Genomic DNA, 19,817 nt, shown 5'->3' on the forward strand with positions numbered 1-19,817 from the left:
TGGTAGACTGGGCTACATCTTCTGTAATGAGACAGCTCTAGCTAGCAATACCACAACTGAAGTTCCCCATTAAGAAGATTCCTGTGGAAACATGAAGTGACTCCCTTGTGCTGACTGGAGTCCTCACAGGGGTTTTTTTGCAACCACCTACATTTTTTGACAATCCACCTTGTGCCTCGCATGTTCTTCAGGCTCTCCCTGCTCTACCTTGTTTTAATGGTTTAGCCCTCCCACTGGCAATTCAAACTCCAAGCTTTTCCTCATAGATGTCTATAGAAAGTAAAACTCCATATGCTGTGGATGAGGAATGGTGGTTTGCGAGCTGGGTTTGATTTTTGGTGGAATTTAGACATTATATTGGTATTGCTTAACCCCCTTTCTCCAAACCAAAACACACTAACAAAGGAATATTGTTCAAATTTGCAAAATTTGCCCTGAGCTCCTCAGAGGAAAGATGCTATATAAAACCTAAAAATAAGTAATGCTCGAAACCCCTTAGAACAAAAAGGTCATTCTAATAATAACCTCTGAGATGTTATCATTGCTCCAAGAAATCACACCAGTATATTCTGCCCTCCACAAAGATGCCTGTAAAAAAGGAATAGTGCCTCTTGCCAAAATTGGGTAACAACGTCTAAATTAAGAAATGTAAGCAACAGAATACATTGCTTCTATCAAGTCAATAAGAAGCTAGAAATGGGGCACTAGCATGCCAAAAGTCTGTAGAAACAACCGAATTTGGTCTCCGAGGGAAGGAAAAAACTCCAAGGGTCATATTTTATAACAGGAAGGGATAAGAAGAGACACAAACCCCAAGCATACATTTCTATTTGCCTTCTAAGCTATAGTTAGGGACATTGTGTTTCAGAGGTGTTTGTTCTGATGTCAGTCAGCCCAGCAGAACACATTGAAGCCTGCAGTTCATGCGCAGACCTCTCTGCTTGCCATACATTTTGTATTTATTTGTTTATTCATTCATGCATTTAATTCCTACTTTCTATTTTGACTATTACAAACAAAAGGAAAATACCCCCAAAGAGATGTGCCAAAATGTGAAATCAGGTGTGCCATTTCAAGTGACATTCTACATATAAGTAACATGTTAGATGAACACCTGGGGCACCAATTAGGAAGTAGGTGACATCAGGCTTACTGAGAGGCCCCTGGTTCCTCACTGCTGTCCATTTTATCTACTTGCTCTTGACTTTTTACATCAGCTTTACCATCTCTTCTTCCTTTTCCAGACTCAGAAAAACAAATACCTCATGTACTCACTCACATTAGGGACCTAGCATCTATTTTAAATTATGTATATTTACATGAGAATAAGTATGAATATGGATCATAAAATTAGGAAGGGGACTATGACAGGAGAAAGAGGATCATGTTTTTCACTTTTATTTACTATCATTTATTATTATTATTATCATTATTATTATTATTATTATTATTATTATTATTATTATTATATGTGCATGAGTGTGCAGACATGTGGAAGACTCATATGAAGTCAGAGGACAATTTCCTTGGTGGATGTTCTTCCATCATGAGCTCTAGGGAATCTAAGTCAACTAATCAGGTTTGAAGAGTGAAGCTCTTTCACCTGCTAAACCATCGCATTGGCCTGAAAAAGAAGTCTTACAGAAGAGCAGTGGAAAAGGTAATAAAATACAGGAAAAATGAAAGAGGAGAGAAGCATGCTGGGAATCTAAGTGTACAAGTTGTGGGAAGATGGAGATGAGGAAGTACTGACCAAAACAAAGTATGCATGAAAACACCACAATGAAGCCCACCCAGTATTTTGTACACTCATTTGAGAAATGGAAAATCAACTTTCTCCAATTAATCATCAGTAGGTATACTGACCACACTCGTGGCCAGATCCCATACCCAGGAGTACTTGACCAATACAAAAACTCCGTGTGTGTGTGTGTGTGTGTGTGTGTGTATGTGTGTGTGTGTGTGTGTGTGTGTGTGTGCTTTTATTTATTTTTTTTTGGTACTTTTGGTCATTATTATTATCATCATCATCATTTTAGTTTGTTTTGACTTTGTCTTGTCTTGAAAGAAGGAGAAAACAGGAAGTTGGGTGGGTAGGAAGACTGAGAATCCAGGAATTGTTGGGGAAAGAAAAAAAATGTAATTGAAATACATTCTTTAAAAAAAAATTTAAGAAAAATAGAATTAGCCTTTGTCCTGCTAGGTCTGCTTCTCAGGGTGAGCATTGGGAAAGAATGGCTCCAACAACCCCTTCACCTCCATGGAACCTCCTGGGTCAACTCTGAGCACACTGGATGTGCCTATCTACACAGGACCACCATGAAGCTACACTCACTTGATCTTTGTTCCCCATTTCCAGCCCTCTGTGGGAGGTGAGTCTGGGACCAGTTCAGGGCAAATTCCACCCATATTCCTCCCTGGGAACTCCCTGGGATTGCCCCAAATCTCGTGCCCCCCTATATCCTCATCCTGGCTAGGATAGTCCTGGTTCTCTGCTCCATACACCACCCAGAGCCTGCCTTCACCTTACCCTTTGTCCTACTGGGCCCTCTGCCCAAGGTGAGCATTAGGACAGAGAGCGGGTGCAACAACCCCTCCACCTCAGTGGAACTTCCTCTTTCTGCTCTGAGCACACTGGACCTGCCTGTCTAAAATGGACCACCTTGAGGCCACACTCACCTGAACTTTGGACCCAATCACCTGCCTTCTGTCAGAGAAGAAAACTCCAAGAGAGTCACAAAATCATCTAGAGTCACAGAAATCCAACTCCTGACCCACCTACACCTGCCAGAGGAACAAGGTAAAGAAAGAGACTCCAGCTGCACCCATTGAAGAAGCAATGGGAAAATGGCAATGCCAGAAAACACCCAACAATAGAAAGATCAGTATGACATCACCAGAATCTAGGGACTCTACACAAAATAGACCTGAACACACCAAAGCAGATGAAGCAGAAGAGTATGATTTAAAAAAAAAATAACTTCATTAAAATAATAGAGGCCCTCAATGATGCCATGAGAAAATTCCTTAAAGAACTGGAAGAAAAAACAAAAAATCTGGAAGAAATAGAAGAAAAGACCAAGACCAAGCTCCCCCACCAAAATGTAGAGAAATGAACAAATCTCTCTCTTTTTAATTTTCCCTATTTTTTCTTTTTCTTTTTTATTTAATTTATTATTTTACATGTCGATCTCAGTTCCCTCTCCCTCCCTCCTTCCCTCACTTTTACCCTCTCTGCCCTCTCACATGCACCCTAACCACCCTCCCCTCCCATTCCCCAACCCCAATTCCATATGTAGGGCAATGTCATCCAGATGGGGTCATGTAGGTCTGACAGGTCATGTGAAGTAGGGACTAGGGCTTCTCTCCTGACTCTAGGTTAAGGCAGTATCTCTACATGGGGGATGTGTTCGCAAGGTCCTTTTGTGCACCAGGGATACATGCTGATTCCACTGTCTAAGGTTCCTTAGACTGCTCAGTCTTTCTAGCTGAGACCCATATTCAGGAGAGCCTGAGTGAGCCCCATTCTGGATTCCCAGCAATCAGTCTGGGGTCCCGTTAGCTCCTTCTTGTTCAGGTCAGCTGTATTTATGTGTTTCTGCAACCCGGTCTTGTCCTCTCCCTCTGCATCTGGATTCTAGTTCAACTCAGTGTTCAGGTATGGGTGTTTGCTTTTGATTCCAACAGGTACTAGATGAGGGCTCCATGATGGTGGATAAGTTAGTTGTTGATCTCACTATCCAGGAAGGGCATTTATGGTAACCTTTCCACGGTTGCTCAAATTGTTAGTTGGTGGCAGTCTTGTAGGTCTCTAGACCTTTCTTTAGGTTCAGTTTTCTCTTCAAACCAATAATGGCTCCCTCTTTTATGTTTGTTTTCTATCTATCTATCTATCTATCTATCTATCTATCTATCTATCTATCTGTCATCTATCTATCTCTCCTGTCTTCTATTCCTATCCTGACTCAATCTTCCTAGTCACACGTGCTTTCCTCTCCTCCCCTTCTCTTTCTCCTACTTCTATCTCCATTCACTGCCCCCCCTTCCACTTCCCATGTGATCTCGGGACTTGTCTCTTCCCCCTTCTGTGAGGGACTTTATATGAATCTCTTAGAACACACCTTGTATCCCAGATCCTCTGGTGGTGTGAATTATAGGCTGGTGATTATTTGCTCTAGGTCTATAATCCATATATGCATGAGTACATACAATGTTCCATTTTTGTGAGTGGGTTATCTCATTCAGGATGGTTTCTTCAAGTGCCATACACTTGCCTGCAAATTTCTAGATTCCATTATTTTTTTCTGCCAAGTAGTATTCCATTGTGTAGATGTGCCACGTCTTCTTTATCCATTCTTCATTTGAGGGGCATCTTCGTTGCTTCTAGGTTCTTGCTATTACAAATAATGTTGCTGTGAGCATAATTGAGCACATGTCTTTGTTGCATGGATGTGGATTATTTGGGGATATGACTAAGAGGGGGAATGCCTGGTCCTGTGGTAAATTAATTCCCATTATCCTAAGGAACCACCATACTGATCTCCAAAATATATATTTGGGGCATAGATGTTCAGAATTGAGACATTGTGTTAATTGATTTCTCATGTGATAAATGTGAAATGACCATCTTCATCTCTTTTGATTGAGTTTGGTTTGAAATCTAACTTGTTAGATATTAGGATAGGCACACCTGCTTTCTTCTTGGGTCCACTTGATTGGAAGATCTTTTCCCTACCCTTTACCCTGAGGTAATGTCTATCTTTGAAGCTTAGATGTATTTCTTGTATGCAGCAGAAGGATGGATATTGTCTTTGTATCCATTCTGTTTGCCTGTGTCTTTTCATAGGTGAGTTAAGGCGATTAATGTTGAAGGAGTGTAAGGACCATTGATTGTTAATGCTTGTTTACTTTAGATTTGTTGTTGGCAATGGTTTAGTGAATATATTTGTCTTGTTTTACTCTTGGTTTCTGGTGTAGTGAGATTATCTGTTGCCTACATCGTTGTGGGCGTTGTTAACTTCCTTGAGTTAGAGTTTACCTTCCAAAACTTTCTGTAGGGCTGGATTTGTAGATAAGTATTTTGAAAATCTGGCTTTGCCATTAAATATCTTGTTTTCTCCATCTATAGTGACTGAGAGTATTGCTGGGTATAGTAGCCTGGGCTGGCATCCGTGGACTCTTAGTACTTATAGAACATCTATCCAATACCTTCTGGTCTTGAGGGTTTCCATGCAGAAGTGAGGTATAATTTTCATAGGTCTGCCTTTATATGTTACCTGTCCTTTTTTCTTCGCTGTTTATAATATTCTTTCTTTATTCTGTATGTTAGATGTTTATGTTTTGATTATTATATGTCGAAAGGTCTTTTGTCTTTGGTGCAGCCTATTTGGTGTCTGGTATGCTTCTTGTACTTTCATGGGCATGTCCTTCTTCAGATTGGGAAAGTTTTCCTCGACGATTTTTTGAATATGTTTTCAGTACCTTTGAGCTGGGCTTCCTCACCTTCCTCTATGCCTATTCTTATGTTTGGCCTTTTCATGGTGTCCCACATTTCCTGGATGTTTTGTGTTAAGGATTTTTTGGATTTAAGATTTTCTTTGGTCGATGAATCTATTTCCTCTAGTTTATCTTCCACACCTGAAATTCTCTCTTCCGTCTCTTGAATTCTGTTGGGCTTGTGTCTGTATTTGCCAATTGTTTGCCCAGTTTTTCTATTTCCAGCATTCCTTCGGTTTGTGTTGTCTTTATTTTTTCTGTTTCGGTCTTCAAGTCTTGAACCATTTTTTGTTCACCTGCTTAATTGTTTTTTCTTGGTTCTCTTTACTTTCTTTACTTTCCTTAGGAAATTTGTTCATTTCTTTGAATTTTTTGTTTGTTTTTTCTTCCATTTCTTTAATGGCTTTTCTCACATCTTTGAGGGCCTCTATCATTTCTATGAAGATAATTTTTAAGTAATTCCTTTCTGCTTCATCTGCTTTGTTGTGTTCCCATCTAATTGGTGTAGATTCCCTAGATTCTGGTGGTGTCATGCTTGTCTTTCTGTTGTTAGGTGTTTTCATGTATTGCTGTCTTCCCATCACTTTTTCCAGTAGGTGTTCATGGGGTCTTTCCCTCTCTCTATGGTAGTTCTCCGGTGGCCTTAGGTGAATCAGAGGTTCCATGTCTGCAGTTCTGGGTGGTCTGAGTTCTAAGAGGTCTCTCCACAGGCAGGGGCATGGCGATGGGGTTCAGCGATCAGGCTCCAGCAGAACACTGGTAATGGGGGTCAAAGATCCCAAAGGCTGGGACTCAGGATGATCCTTGTGCCTATAGGCAGATCTAGCCTGGGCCTGGCACTCTCCAGATTAGGCCTTTTTAGCAGAGGCCCTGCGATGGGGGTCAAGGATCCTGCTGGCAGGAACTCAGAGTGATCTCTGGGAGGGGGGGCCCGGAACTCCAGTAGAGGACAGGCAGTGGGGGGTCAGAGACCAGGCAGGTGGATGAACAAATCTCAGTGAAAGTAAGCAAAACCAGGAAAAAAGAAAAAAGAAAAAAACAATCAAACTGATGAAGGAAACAATTCAAAACGTTCAAGAATTGAAAACTGAACTAGACACAATATAGGAAACACAAACTGAGGAAATGCTAGAAATAGAAAAACTGGGTAAATGATCAGGAACTACAGATGCAAGCATAACCAACAGAATACAAGAGATTGAAGAGAGAATCTCAGGTGCCTAAGATAAACTAGAGAAAATAGATTCATCAACCACAGAAAATCTTAAATCCATCAAATCCGTAACACAAAACATACAGGAAATGTGGGACACCGTGAAAAGGCAAAACCTAAGAATAAAAGGCATAGAGGAAGGTGAGGAAGCCCAGCTCAAAGGTTTAGAAAACATATTCAACAAAATCATTGAAGAAAACTTTCCCAATCTGAAGAAGAACATGCCTATGAAAGTAATAGAAGCATACTGAACACAAAATAGACTAGACCAAAAAAAAAAAAAAAAAAAGTCCCCTTCATAATAATCAAAACATCTAACATACTGAATAAAGAAAGAATATTAAGGGCAGTGAAGGGAAAAGGCCAGGTACAATATAAAGACAGACCTAACAAAACTACACCTGGCTTCTCCAAGTAAACTAACTCTCAAGGCAAGAGGTCCTGGACAGATGTTCTACAAATACTAAGAGTCCACGTATGCCAGTCAAGGCTCCTATATCCAGCAATACTCTCAACCACTATAGACGAAGAAAACAAGATAATCAATGACAAAGCCAGATTATCACAACACATATCCACAAATCCATCCCTACAGAAAGTTTTGGAAGGAAAACTCCAACCCAAGGAATTTCACTACACTTGGGAAGATATCAGCCATTGATAATTCCACTTTACCATACCCGGAAAGAAAAAGCAGGGCAAATATTCTCACAATACCACTGCCAAAAACAAATCTAAAACAAACAAGAATTAATAATTAATGGTCCTTACTTTCCCTCAACATTAATGGTCTTAACTTTCCCATAAAAAGACACATGCTACCAGAATAGATACAAAGACAGAATGTATCCTTCTGCTGCATACAAGAAACACATCTAAGCTTCAAAGACAGACATTACCTCATTGTAAAGGGTTGGGAAAAGATCTACCAATCAAATGGGTCTAAGAAGCAAGCACATGTAGCTATCCTAATATCTAACAAGTTAGACTTCAAACCAAACTCAATCAAAAGAGATGAAGATGGTCATTTTGCATTTATCACATGAGAAATCCATTAACACAAAGTCTCAATTCTGAACATCTATGCCCCAAATATAAAGGCACCCACATTCATAAAAGAACACTACTAAAACTCAAAGCTCACATAAAACCTCACACACTTATAGTGGGAGACTTCAATACACCACTCTCACCACTAGACAGGACCACCAGTTAGAAACTCAACAAAGAAACAAAAGAACTAACATAAGTTATGTTCTAATTGGGTTTAACAGACATCTATAGAACATTCCATCCAAACAGAAAAGAATATACCTTCTTCTCTGCTACACATGGAACCTTCTCTAAAATGGACCACATAGTAGTTGACATAACAAACCTCAACAGAAACAAACAAACAAAAAAAAAATTGGAATAGTCCCCTGTATCTTATCAGACCATCATGCTTTAAAGTTGGAATTCAGCAATAACACAAATCACAGAAACCCTACAAACTCATGGAAACTGAACATTGCACAATTGCACCATTTCTGGGTCAAGGAAGAAATAAAGAAAAAAAATATTTTATAGAATTCAAGGAAAATGAAGACACAACATGCCCAAACTTATGGGACACTTTGAAAGCAGTGCCAAGAAGAAAGTTCATTTTGGGAAGTGCCCATATGAAAAAAACAGAGGATAGTCATATTAGAAAATTAACACCACAACTGAAAGCCTTAGAACAAAACGAAACAAACTTAATTACCCCAGAGGAGTAGATGCCAGGAAATAATCAATTTTATGGCTGAAAGCAATGAAATAGGTACTAGAAAAACAATGCAAAGAATCAATGTAACCAAGAGCTGGTTTTTCGAGAAAATCAACAAGATAGACAAAACTTTATCCAAACTAACCAAAAAGCAGAGAGAGAGAACATGCAAATCAACAAAATCAGACATGAAAAGGGCGACATAAAAACGGACACTGAGGAAATTTTCAGGTCATACTTTGAAAAACTGTACTCCACAAATTTCAAAAATTCATAGGAAATGAACAAATTTCTCAACAGTTATCACTTACCAAAATTAAATCAAGAACAGATAAGCAACTTAAATAGGCCTATAACCCCTAATAAAATAGAAGCAGTCATCAAAAGCCTCCCAACCAAAAAAAAAAAAAAAAAAAAAAAAAAAAAAAGGCCAGGACCAGATGGCTCCAGTAAAGAAGTTACAAGAAATTCAAAAATTGTTAATACCAATACTCCTGAAATTGTTCCACACAATAGGAGCAGAAGGTTGATTACCAAACTGTTTGTATGAGGCTACAATTACCTTGGTAGCCAAGCCATAAAAAGACACAACTAACAAAGAGAAATACTGACCAATATCCCTCATGAACATTGATGCTTTTGCATCAATAAAATACTGGCAAATTGGATGCAAGAATACATCAGAGAAATCATCCACCATGACCAAATAGACTTCACTTCAGGGATGCAGGGAGTGGTTCAACATACGAAAATCTACCAATGTGATCCACAATATAAACAAAGTGAAAGAGAAAAACCCCATGATCATCTTACTAGATGCTGAAAAAGCATTTGACAAAATCCAACACCCTTTCGTGATAAAGGTCTTGGAGAGATCAGGGATAACAGGAACATACCTAAACATAATAAAAGTAATATACAGTAAACCAATAGCCAACATCAAAGTGAATGGAGAGAAGCTTAAGGCAATTCCTCTAAAATCAGGACCAAGACAAGGCTGCCCACTTTCTACATATCTCCTCAATATTGTACTTGAAGTTCTAGCTAGAGCAATAAGACAACAAAAGAAAATCAAGGAGCTATAAATTGAAAAGGAAAAAGTCAAACTTTCACTATTTGCAGAAGATATAATAGTTTACCTAAGTGACCCAAAAAACTCTACCAGGGAACACCTACAGCTTATAAACACCTTCAGCAAATTAGCAGGATACAAAATTAACTAAAATAATCAAACAAAAATACAAAAAAAAAGTAGGTCTACTATTTGCAGATGATAAATGGGCTGAGAAAGAAATCAGAGAAACGCCACATATTTACAATAGCTACAAACAACCTAAAGTATCTTGGGGTAATGCTTACCAAATATGTGAAAGACCTATATTGCAAGAACTTTGTGTCTTTAAAGAAAGAAATTAAAGAAGATACCAGAAAATGGAAATATCTCCCATGCTCTTAGATAGGTAGGATCAACATAGTAAAAATGGAAATCTTGTCAAAAGCAATCTACAGATTCAATGCAATCCCCATTAAAATCACACCACAATTCTTCACTGACCTTAAAAGGATAATACTCAATTTTATATGGAAAAACAAAAAACCCAGAATAGCCAAAACTACCCTGTACAATAAAGGAACTTCAGGAGGCATCACCATCCCTGACTTCAAGCTCTACTATAGAGCTATATTCCCGAAAACAGGTTGTTATTGGCACAAAAATAGAGAAGAAGACCAATAGAATCGAATCAAAAATCCTGATATTAACTCACACATGTAGGAACACCTGATTTTTGACGAAACAGATATTAACTCACACATATATAAACACCTGATTTTTGACGAAACAGATAAAAGTACACAATGGAAGGAGGAAAGCATCTTCAACAAATGGTATTGGCACAACTGGATGATGCTATATAGAAGACTGCAAATAGACCCATGTGTATTGCCATGCACAAAACTTAAGTCCAAATGGATCAAAGACCTCAACATAAATCCAGCCACACTGAACCTCTTAGAAGAGAAAGTTGGAGGTACCATTTAACAAATTGGTACAGGAGACTGATTCCTGAATATAACACCAGTACCACAGACACTGAGATTGACATTTAATAAATGGAAAGCTCCTGTAAGGCAAAGGACACTGTTGAGAAGACAAAATGGCAGCTCACAGACTAGGAAAAGAGCTGGTGAAATTTTGCAAGACCTTGTTATATGAAGATCTGCAGAAAATTAATTGCTATGAGAGGAGAATAAATCCTCTGGGACTTGATCCCTGATTATTTAACGAATCCCAGTTGTTCATCTCTAAGCACATATATACATATCAGCAACAATAAATGAAGTCAGTAGATAATATGGTGTATATCCACACATATGTATTCATATGTATATATATTAAACACACACACACACACACACATATATATATATACATATATATATATATATATACCCATTCACGTTATACATTTGTAACAATAGTAAATATAGAAGAAAAAGTCAATAATTAGTAAGTTGGCAAGGAACACTGGTGGATTTGGAGGAGAAGAGTAGGATGGTAAAAACAGTTTTTATTTATGAAATTCTAAAAAGAAAAACAAAGCAAAACTCTAAAAATATAAATAAATTTAAAAGCCCCAAAATATCCCCTCCCTATTATGTCAATCCAAACCCAACCCAGATTTCATAAGCCAGCAGAAGTGGCACCTCTTCTGACCATCAGTAATCTTTGGATTAGCTTGCAATGCTCACCCTCCTCTGAATCCTTTGGGAGTTATATATGAAATGTCAAAGACTTGATTGTTTTGTTTTATGTGTGTTAGCTTTGTCATTCATCTATTTATTCCAAGGGTATCTATGAAGTACCTATTCTGTACCAGACACATCTCCAGCTTCTCGGTACACAGCAGGAAGTGTAACAGACAAACCTGTTCTAATGGAATTTACTTTTCATTGGGAGTAGCAGTCAATAAACAGCATAAATAAGGTTACAGTGTGCTATAATCATCATGTAAAGAAAAAGGCTCACACAGGGCTCATACATATATATATTTATGTATGTGGTTACTACATAAATACAAGCTTAGTTATGTCTTTTTGGGGAAGACTGTTGAAATAACCTTTATAAACAAGGACAAGAAAGGTCTCTGCCTAGCCACACAGTGATGGATATAAGTATCAATATATAAACAGTAACTAATTCTCTTAGTTCTCTGTTACTGCAATTATAAGGAGGCTAGTTTTGCCTCTGATTATATTCTCTGGTGAGGAGAATGTAAAAAAGTCTTAATGCTGCTTCAAGAACAACTGAAGTGCTTTGGTATCTGAAGTCTTGGATTTTGAATGCACTGTACTATTCATTAACCGAGTGACCTTGGCCAAATCAATTTCCTTAGCATGGCTTTTATCACTTGCAAAACATCAATAATTACTCCAGCCTCACAGAACAGAACCAATGATTTCTGGCATGAGACAGCATTTGTAAGCTATTCTGTGTTATACCACTGGTGGCTATTCATTACTATGAATGAGGACTTTGGAGGAAAGAAATTTCTAAAATGCTCTGTTAGTATAGAGGTTCATGTAAAAGAAATCTTAAGCCAGGGAGAGCTGAGTTAAGACACTAGCTTCAGGAACATATTAATAACATTTCATAAGGTAATATTTTGAGACTTGCCCAAGGGCTTCAACTAATAAATCTAAAGTTGCCAATGGTGAGATGGAATAAATTTCCAGAGGCTTTACAGTGCCTGTTCCTTGTCATTTTATCCTCAAGTGGAGAAAAGCAATTACCTATACCCAGAAATACCAAGTCAATCAGACCTGACATGGTTACCAAGAACCGGGGGCAAACTGCATACTTTCTTCTCAATATCTAACTGAACACTCGGGTCGGATCTTGTATATCTTTATGGCTTCTAATTAACTCTGAAGTTCCCTGACCACAGTCCATGATACTAAACAATCCTAGCCCTAATCTCAGGCTGGCTACACTCATACTTTGCATCCTGCACAAGAAATAACATGATCCAGAAGTTTTAAGTGCAAGTCTAGAGTGTCTTTGGCTGTTGGCACATTGTCTGTTCATTCTTTTTTTTTTTTTTTTTTTTTTCTTTTTGGTGCATCTAACTGGAGAATGTAAAGTGCAAATATGGTCAGGAGAAATCTTTGTTTCACTCATTCAGCCACTGCAGAGGGCTGTGGACATTGAATTATTCAGATTCCTTTCTGGGACAAACAGAGGAATGAAAAACTTAAGCTGATGATATGGATTAAAGAGTATTTAGAGAAAACAAAAAGCCAAAGTGTTGTATTTGTAACAGGGCCCAAAGGAAGGATCCTTGTGTGTGCTTTTGAGGCATTAGAAAAGACAGGAATGGCTCCATAGTGTAAGCCATGCAGCCTGCAACAGAGGCAGGGGGTGCTACCCTCACAAATCAGTATGGTCCCACTCTCAGTGGCAATTACTCTGAGATGATTTTTTCCCCAGGGCAGTCTTTTTTCAAGACCAAATGGTTCTTTCTGTGGGCCATTGGAAAAGCGAGCATTCAGCGAACTGTGCAATTGTCACGGGGATAAGTATTCCAGATGTTGGGACTCAGAGGTTAAAGTGGGTTTTGTTTGCATTACTGACAGACACTTTTCTGCTTAAGTCAGAAAGACTTCAGGGGTCTGCAGGAAGTGACACACAACCTCAGAGGTGTTTATGCCAATGGTCTGTAACAGCACTGCTCTCCATGCATGGTTGTAACTGCAGAGACGTTCTTGGACATGTGTTCCCAGCCTCAAGTAATCTCCATAAACTTAGCCATAAATCTAATCGCAGCTAAACGTGAGAGTTTCTGTTTTGTTATTATATATCTTAATCTTCCATATGGAACACCATTCATGCTGCAAGAAGAGAAGAAGACAGGCTTTGAACAATATAATCAGCTATGTGTCTCCCCAAATCATGAAATAGTTAAGAAAAGTACAACCAGAGTGTGAAAGGAAGCCCATCATAAAAAAAAAAAAAAAAAAAAAAACCAACCACCAGAGTCTAGTAGGCTGCCTCTGGTTGTAAAGGCTTAGGAATGTGGATCTTTGGGTGTTACTGCTTTCCTGCAAGCAACAAAGGAAAAGAGATGATAAAAACCCTGGCTCTGCTCTATTTAATGCTACTACCAAAAAGCATGATTCTCTCTGTGAACCTGCAAAAATAGATGTCAGGCACATAGCCATTTTTCCTTCTCTAGTAATATATCCCAAAATCATTACAAAGATAGAAAATTTTAACATTCAACCACATATAATGAGTGTTTTAAAGTCAGGAAAATATAGAAGAAGTTGTTGGCCAACATTGATAAAAATGATTTTATATTTAGCTCTGGCCTTGATATGCAAGGATAGAAACTGAATGATTATAGGTCAGAAAATTAATTCCAGATACATACAGAGACTTGAACATATTTTGTTTATGACATATTCCTTCCAAAATTGGCAGGAAAGGATTGTAAAAGAAGAAAAGAAACACTATTCAAAACATCATTGAAAAATGAAGAGAAAAGAGCTTATTGTGTTTAAAACAAGAAATTCAGGAATCAGAAAAACAAATAATAATTGAAATAGAAGCTTCAGCCTACCTAAAGGAGGTTCAAACAGTGAGCAGGTCACACTAGACTCTGGGCCGGCTTGGAAGCACTAATCATCAAAAAGCTATGAAAGTAGATTGCATAGTTACATTTCTATGGGTAGCAGCTAGCTAACATGCTGAGCAAGAAACAGAGAGACCTGAGGCAGGCTATCAAGAGACCCATTCCAGCCACCAGATAGCCAGTAGAATTCCACTTCATAGAACTGCACTTCTTAGGGGCACTTAAGAGAATAACAGAGCCCCACAATGCAGGAAAACTAGGCCCAGGTGAGGGCAATGATTCTCCCCTGGCTTGTCTTCCTTCCCCTGATCCTCCTCTGCTGCCTTTCCTTCACTTCTTTCACAGTAGTGATCTTGGAATTGATGCCCCAGGGATCCCAGGAACCTTCAGCCTGTGAGGAAAAACGCTATCCCACTGAACACTCCACATTCCCCATTTATGATTTATTATTCAAAAGAGGAAGATTAAGTAAAACACTATGCTTTGAGCATCTGCACTGTTCCCTCAGCTCTTTGCTTGTTACTATGGCTTGAATATAAAATGCCTTCATAGTTTTATTCTTTTGGACACTTGGATACCCCACTGGCTAGTTGAGGGAAGTTGTGGAACCTTGAAAACAGTGTTTCTCAGCCTTCCTGATGCTGAAATCCTTTGATACAGTCCCTTATGTTGTGGTGACCCCCAACGATAAAATTATTTTCATTACTACTTCATAACTATGGCCTTTCTACTGTTGTGAATTGTAATATAAATATCTGGTATGCAGGATATCTGATATGTGACCCTCAGTGGGGTCATGACTCACGGGTTGAGAACTACTGCTTTTAAAGGTTAAAGTAAAACTGAAAAGGGTGTTTGCTGAGAGTCAAGCAGTGAGAGCTCTAGCTCAGCACCCTGTTCTAGCTAAGATTTCCATTTGTTGTCTGTGACCTACTGGGTAGCAGTTCATTCCATAATCTTTCCCTACCACAGTGGTACATGATCCCCTGGAATCATGACCCATAATAAATCCTTCATCCCTTAAATTGCTTCTATTAGGTATCTTTCACAGTGGAGAGAAAGGTGGCCAATGCTCTGAACAAATTTCAAGAAAAAAAATAATAATAATTACCAGTGATAACACACGCCTGTGATCCAAACACTTGTTAGGTAAAGCAGGAGAATCGAGAGCTCAAGGGATCCTTGGCTACACAGTGGGTCTGAAGGCTACCCAGGAAGGCTTCAAGGATGTTTCAGAAATCAAATGCCTAGAAAAGATGGTGCTAAGGATAACATTTGTCAATCAGATGATAGAAAAATTACACTAGACAGAAAAGAAAAGGTATTCAGATTGTAAGATTATATTGCAACAAATAAAACGTCACCATTAAATGTTATAAGACAAAGTTTAACAGACTTCAAAACTCAAAACGAAATGAAGTGGAGAAGATGAAAAGATGGAGGACAGGAAGTACAAGACAATAAAACTAGAGTATCAAAGATGGCCAACATCTGAATAATAGGACTTCTTCAAAAGGAAACACACACACACACACACACTCACACAAACACACACACACACACACACACACACACACACACAAACACACGCACACACTATCCAGGCATGTTTTACAGAGCTAGGGGGTGCGATTTTTTTTCACATTTAAAGATTTTGCAAACACCCCAATCCAACTCATGAAAAAATAAAAATAAATACCTGTACATACTAGGTACATTATGAAAATTCATACTGAAAGAACCAGAGAATACACCGTGGACAAAGAATCCATGTATACAGTGGTCTCTGTTTCCTCATTCTTTCTAAAATAGTTCTTTAGGTTCAAACCAAAGGATGCTTTCCTGAAAATGAGGCAGAATTTTCTACTCTCCTCATAGAACCTACTGGGTCCTTTTCATCCATTCATCTATCATCTATACACTGACCCTTTGACTAGAAGCCCTCTCCAATCTCTCTGAGTTCCTATGAAGAATTAAGGCTTGCAGTAATGAGCATGTGCACTTGCAGATCGGGTGACTAACAGCCAAGTGCACAAAAAACTGTAAGAAACAAAACCACAAAGGTCTTATCTTTGATGTGTTCAGATGTCTTCAGGTTTTTATTATTTCTGTTTCAGTGTGACACGCATTGTCTGCAGGGAGGAGAGGGAGGGACTCCACAGGCAGCTCCATGATCTATGCCTCATTGTTAGCCTGGGGAGAAGATATCATTTACCCTGCCACCTCTGCCTCTTTGAGAATCAGATAACCTACTTATGCTTTCTAGCCAGTGAAGCAATCTGGACCCTCCAAAGAGACTGCAACTCCTTGGCACTGATTTTTAATGTTATGCTGTTCAGGCTTCCAAATTGTACACTATTTCCCACAAGTCCCACTAAGTCCCACAAGGGCAGCAGGCAGGTAAAAGAAGACTCAGATTAGGTATAGCAGTTTCAATGATGGTGATTCCCAAACTTGTCAATCACTGTCTAAGATCCTCTGTCTTAATTATTCTTGTGAACTGTACTGTCATCAGTTTACTGTTCCAACAGAGTGTCTGCAGAAAGGAGAGCAAATAAGTACCTGAAAGTTTAAAGGTTTCTGACTAGCATAATGCCACCTGCTAGCTAAGACTTCTTCAGTCACAACTGGGACATTCCTCAGGTTCAATTGTATGGTTGGCATGATTCCTAGGCTAAAGACATCACAGGAAGCCCAAAATGAGTGTGTGTTTTGCATAAATGAGAAGGGTAGAGACAGAATTGAGAGGAAGGGGGAAGAAAATAGAGTAACAGCTCTCACGGATACATTCTTAGGGTAAACAAATGAAAAGCTGTTCTGTGCTTACACCTCTCGCAGAGATGTTCAGAAGCAAGGATGTGTCATAAGAATGAACAGTCCCTATCATTGCAAAAAAATGCATTATTCATTGGTTTTTATTATCATGACTCTATTATTATGTTTAATTATTCATTATTATGTTTCTCCATTATTACTGTTATTGATGATACTGTTTTTTAACCTCATAATAAAGCCACTTCCCTTAATCAGTCACTGTTTATTTTCTGTATTTTGTTTCCATGGTGCAAGGGACATGATTGTCTTTATTAGCCACAGGCAGCAAGGATGGAAAGAAATGACAGATACCAGAAAAGGGAGGCTCTCCTAGTGCCTGGCACATCATGCTTGACAGAAGTTCTCTCCAGATCTTTATGTCTTCAGCCAGCTTTCTCAAGACACTTAAATAATGACTTGTGTTCTGTGGAGGAGGAAGACACCTGCAGGAATCACAATCCCAAAGGACCAGTTCTTTCTTTTCTTCTCTCTCTCTCTCTCTCTCTCTCTCTCTCTCTCTCTCTCTCTTTCTCTTTCTCTCTCTCTTTTATGTTTGTGTCTAACCACTATGTCAGAAAGAATTTATTGCATAAGACATTTATAAGTTTGGTATTGTTGGCAATAGTTTGCCAACAACTCTTTTTTTTATTTATTATTTTTTCTTATTTTACATGTCAATCCCAGTTCCCTTTCCCTCCCTCCCATTCCTCCCTACCCCCAATCCCATCCCATCCCCCACACACACTCCACAGGGAGGGTAATGCCTTCCAGACGGGATCAAAATCTGTCAAGTCATTTGGAGTAAATTCTATGCCCTCCCTCCTGCCTCTAGGCTAAGGGAGTATCCATCCATGGGGAATTTGATTCCAAAGTGGTACATACTGGTTCCACTGTCAGAGGTCCCTTAGACTGCCCAGACCTTCTAACTGAGACCAATGTTCAGGGGATCTGAGTCTGTTCAATGCTGGTTTCCCAGCTATCAGATTGGGGGTTCATAAACTCCCACTTGTTCAGGTCACCTGCCTCTGTGGATTTCTGTACCCTGGTCTTGACCCCTTTTCTTATCACTGCTCCCTCTCTGCCGCTGGATTCCAGGAGTTCTGCTCAGTGTTTAGCTGTGGGTGTCTGCTTCTGTTTCCATCAGCTAACAGATGAGGGCTCTATGGTGGCATATAAGTTAGTTATCAATTTCATTATATGAGGGAAGGGTATTTAGGTAGCCTTTCCACTGTTGCTCATGTTGTTTGTTGGGGTCATCATTGCATGTCTCTGAACATTTTTCTAGAGTTAGTTTTCTCTTCAAACCTATAATGGCTCCCTCTATTATGGTATTATGGTATCTCTCTCTCTCTCTCTCTTTTTTTTTTTTTTTTTTTTTTTGTTGTTGTTGTTGTTCTCATCTATTCGTCCCCTGATTCAATCTTCCAGGTCCCACATGTTCTCCTCTCCTCCCCTTCTCCTTCTCTTTACTCCCTCTTCACTCACTGCCCCCCTCACTCCCAATATGCTCAGGAGATTCTTGTTCCTTTCTCCTGTGAGGGACCTTGTATGAATCTCTTAGGTTCCTCCTTATATCCTAGTTTCTCTAGCAGTATGAATTATAGGCTGGTGGTCCTTTGCTCTATGTCTAAAATCCATATATGAGTGAGTACATACATGTTCCTCTTTTTGTGACTGAGTTACCTCATTCAGGATCTTTTCCTCAAGTTCCATCACTTGCCTGAGAATTTCAAGATTCCATTTTTTGTTTCCTGCAGAGTAGTATTCCATTGTGTAGATGTGCCACATATTCTTTTTTTTTTTTTTTTATTTCCAAAATGCATCACTTTATTTTCCCCTTGAGATGGCACACATTATTAAACTCTGAGCACGTGACGACCACATGATTTCTTCAGTAAGCTCCCAGGTAGATCCCGGTTCTCCTGGAACTTGGAGTCCTGAGGTTTCAAATGTTGAAGCTTTCACCACAGCCACAAGTTCCTTTGATGTTGGGGTTATTGAAAACAAACTCACTGGACAGTTTGTCCTCCACATAGTCCATTTCGGTTCCTAAAAGTGTTAACTGTGCTTTCTTTTCGATGAACACTCTGACCCCATCTTGAACAACTTCTTCATCAGAGTCTCCTTTTGTCTTTGTATACTCCAGGCCGTTACAGCCCCTGGTTCGCACACCAACTTTCAGACCCACGTCTCTGGTTTGTCTTTGAGAAGCTGTTTTATCTTGTTCACAGCTGAGGGAGTAGCGTGAGCGCCGCCCGTGAGCTGCACTTGCTCACGTCCTGCACCTTGGCGCAGACCAACGATGCCGATGCCGACATGGCCAGGTCGCAGCCCCTGCAGCCTCGCTCGGGCCGGAGGCTCTGGGCGGCCTCAGCCTCTCTCCATGGACACCGCGGGCGCCTCGACGCCATGCCACATATTCTTTATCCATTCTTCAGTTGAGGGGCATATAGGTTGCTTCCAGGTTCATGCTATTACAAATAATGCTACTATGAACATAGTTGAACAGACACCTTTGCTGCATGGATGTGGATCATGTGGATATATGCCTGAGAGCTAAATTGTTGGGTACAGTGGTAGACAGATTCCCATTTTCTTGAGGAACCACCATACTGATCTCCAAAATGGATGTATACATTTGCACTCCCACCAGCAGTGGAGGAGTGTTGCCCTTTCTCCACATCCTCTCCAGGATATCACAGAGTTGTGATTTGCATTTCCCTGATAGCTAAGGAAGTTGAGCACTTTCTTAAGTGTCTTTCAGCCATTTTAGGTTCCTCTATTGAGAATTCTCTATTCAGTTCTGTACCCCACTTTTTAAAAGGGTTATTTGGTATTTTGGTGACTAGTTTCTTGAGTTCTTTGTGTATTTTGGAGATCAGCTCTCTGTCACATGTGGAACTGGTGAAGAACT

At 39.4% G+C, this 19,817-nt stretch overlaps 1 pseudogene; it reads right to left on the minus strand.

Annotated features, from left to right (window-relative positions):
• Nucleotides 1-18,708: 18,708 nt before the first annotated feature.
• Nucleotides 18,709-19,314, minus strand: LOC127214994 (iron-sulfur cluster assembly 1 homolog, mitochondrial-like; annotated as a pseudogene).
• Between the last annotated feature and the right edge of the window lie 503 nt (nucleotides 19,315-19,817).

Source organism: Phodopus roborovskii, unplaced genomic scaffold (genome assembly GCF_943737965.1).
Source record: "Phodopus roborovskii unplaced genomic scaffold, PHOROB, whole genome shotgun sequence".
In the NCBI taxonomy this organism is placed as follows: domain Eukaryota; kingdom Metazoa; phylum Chordata; class Mammalia; order Rodentia; family Cricetidae; genus Phodopus; species Phodopus roborovskii.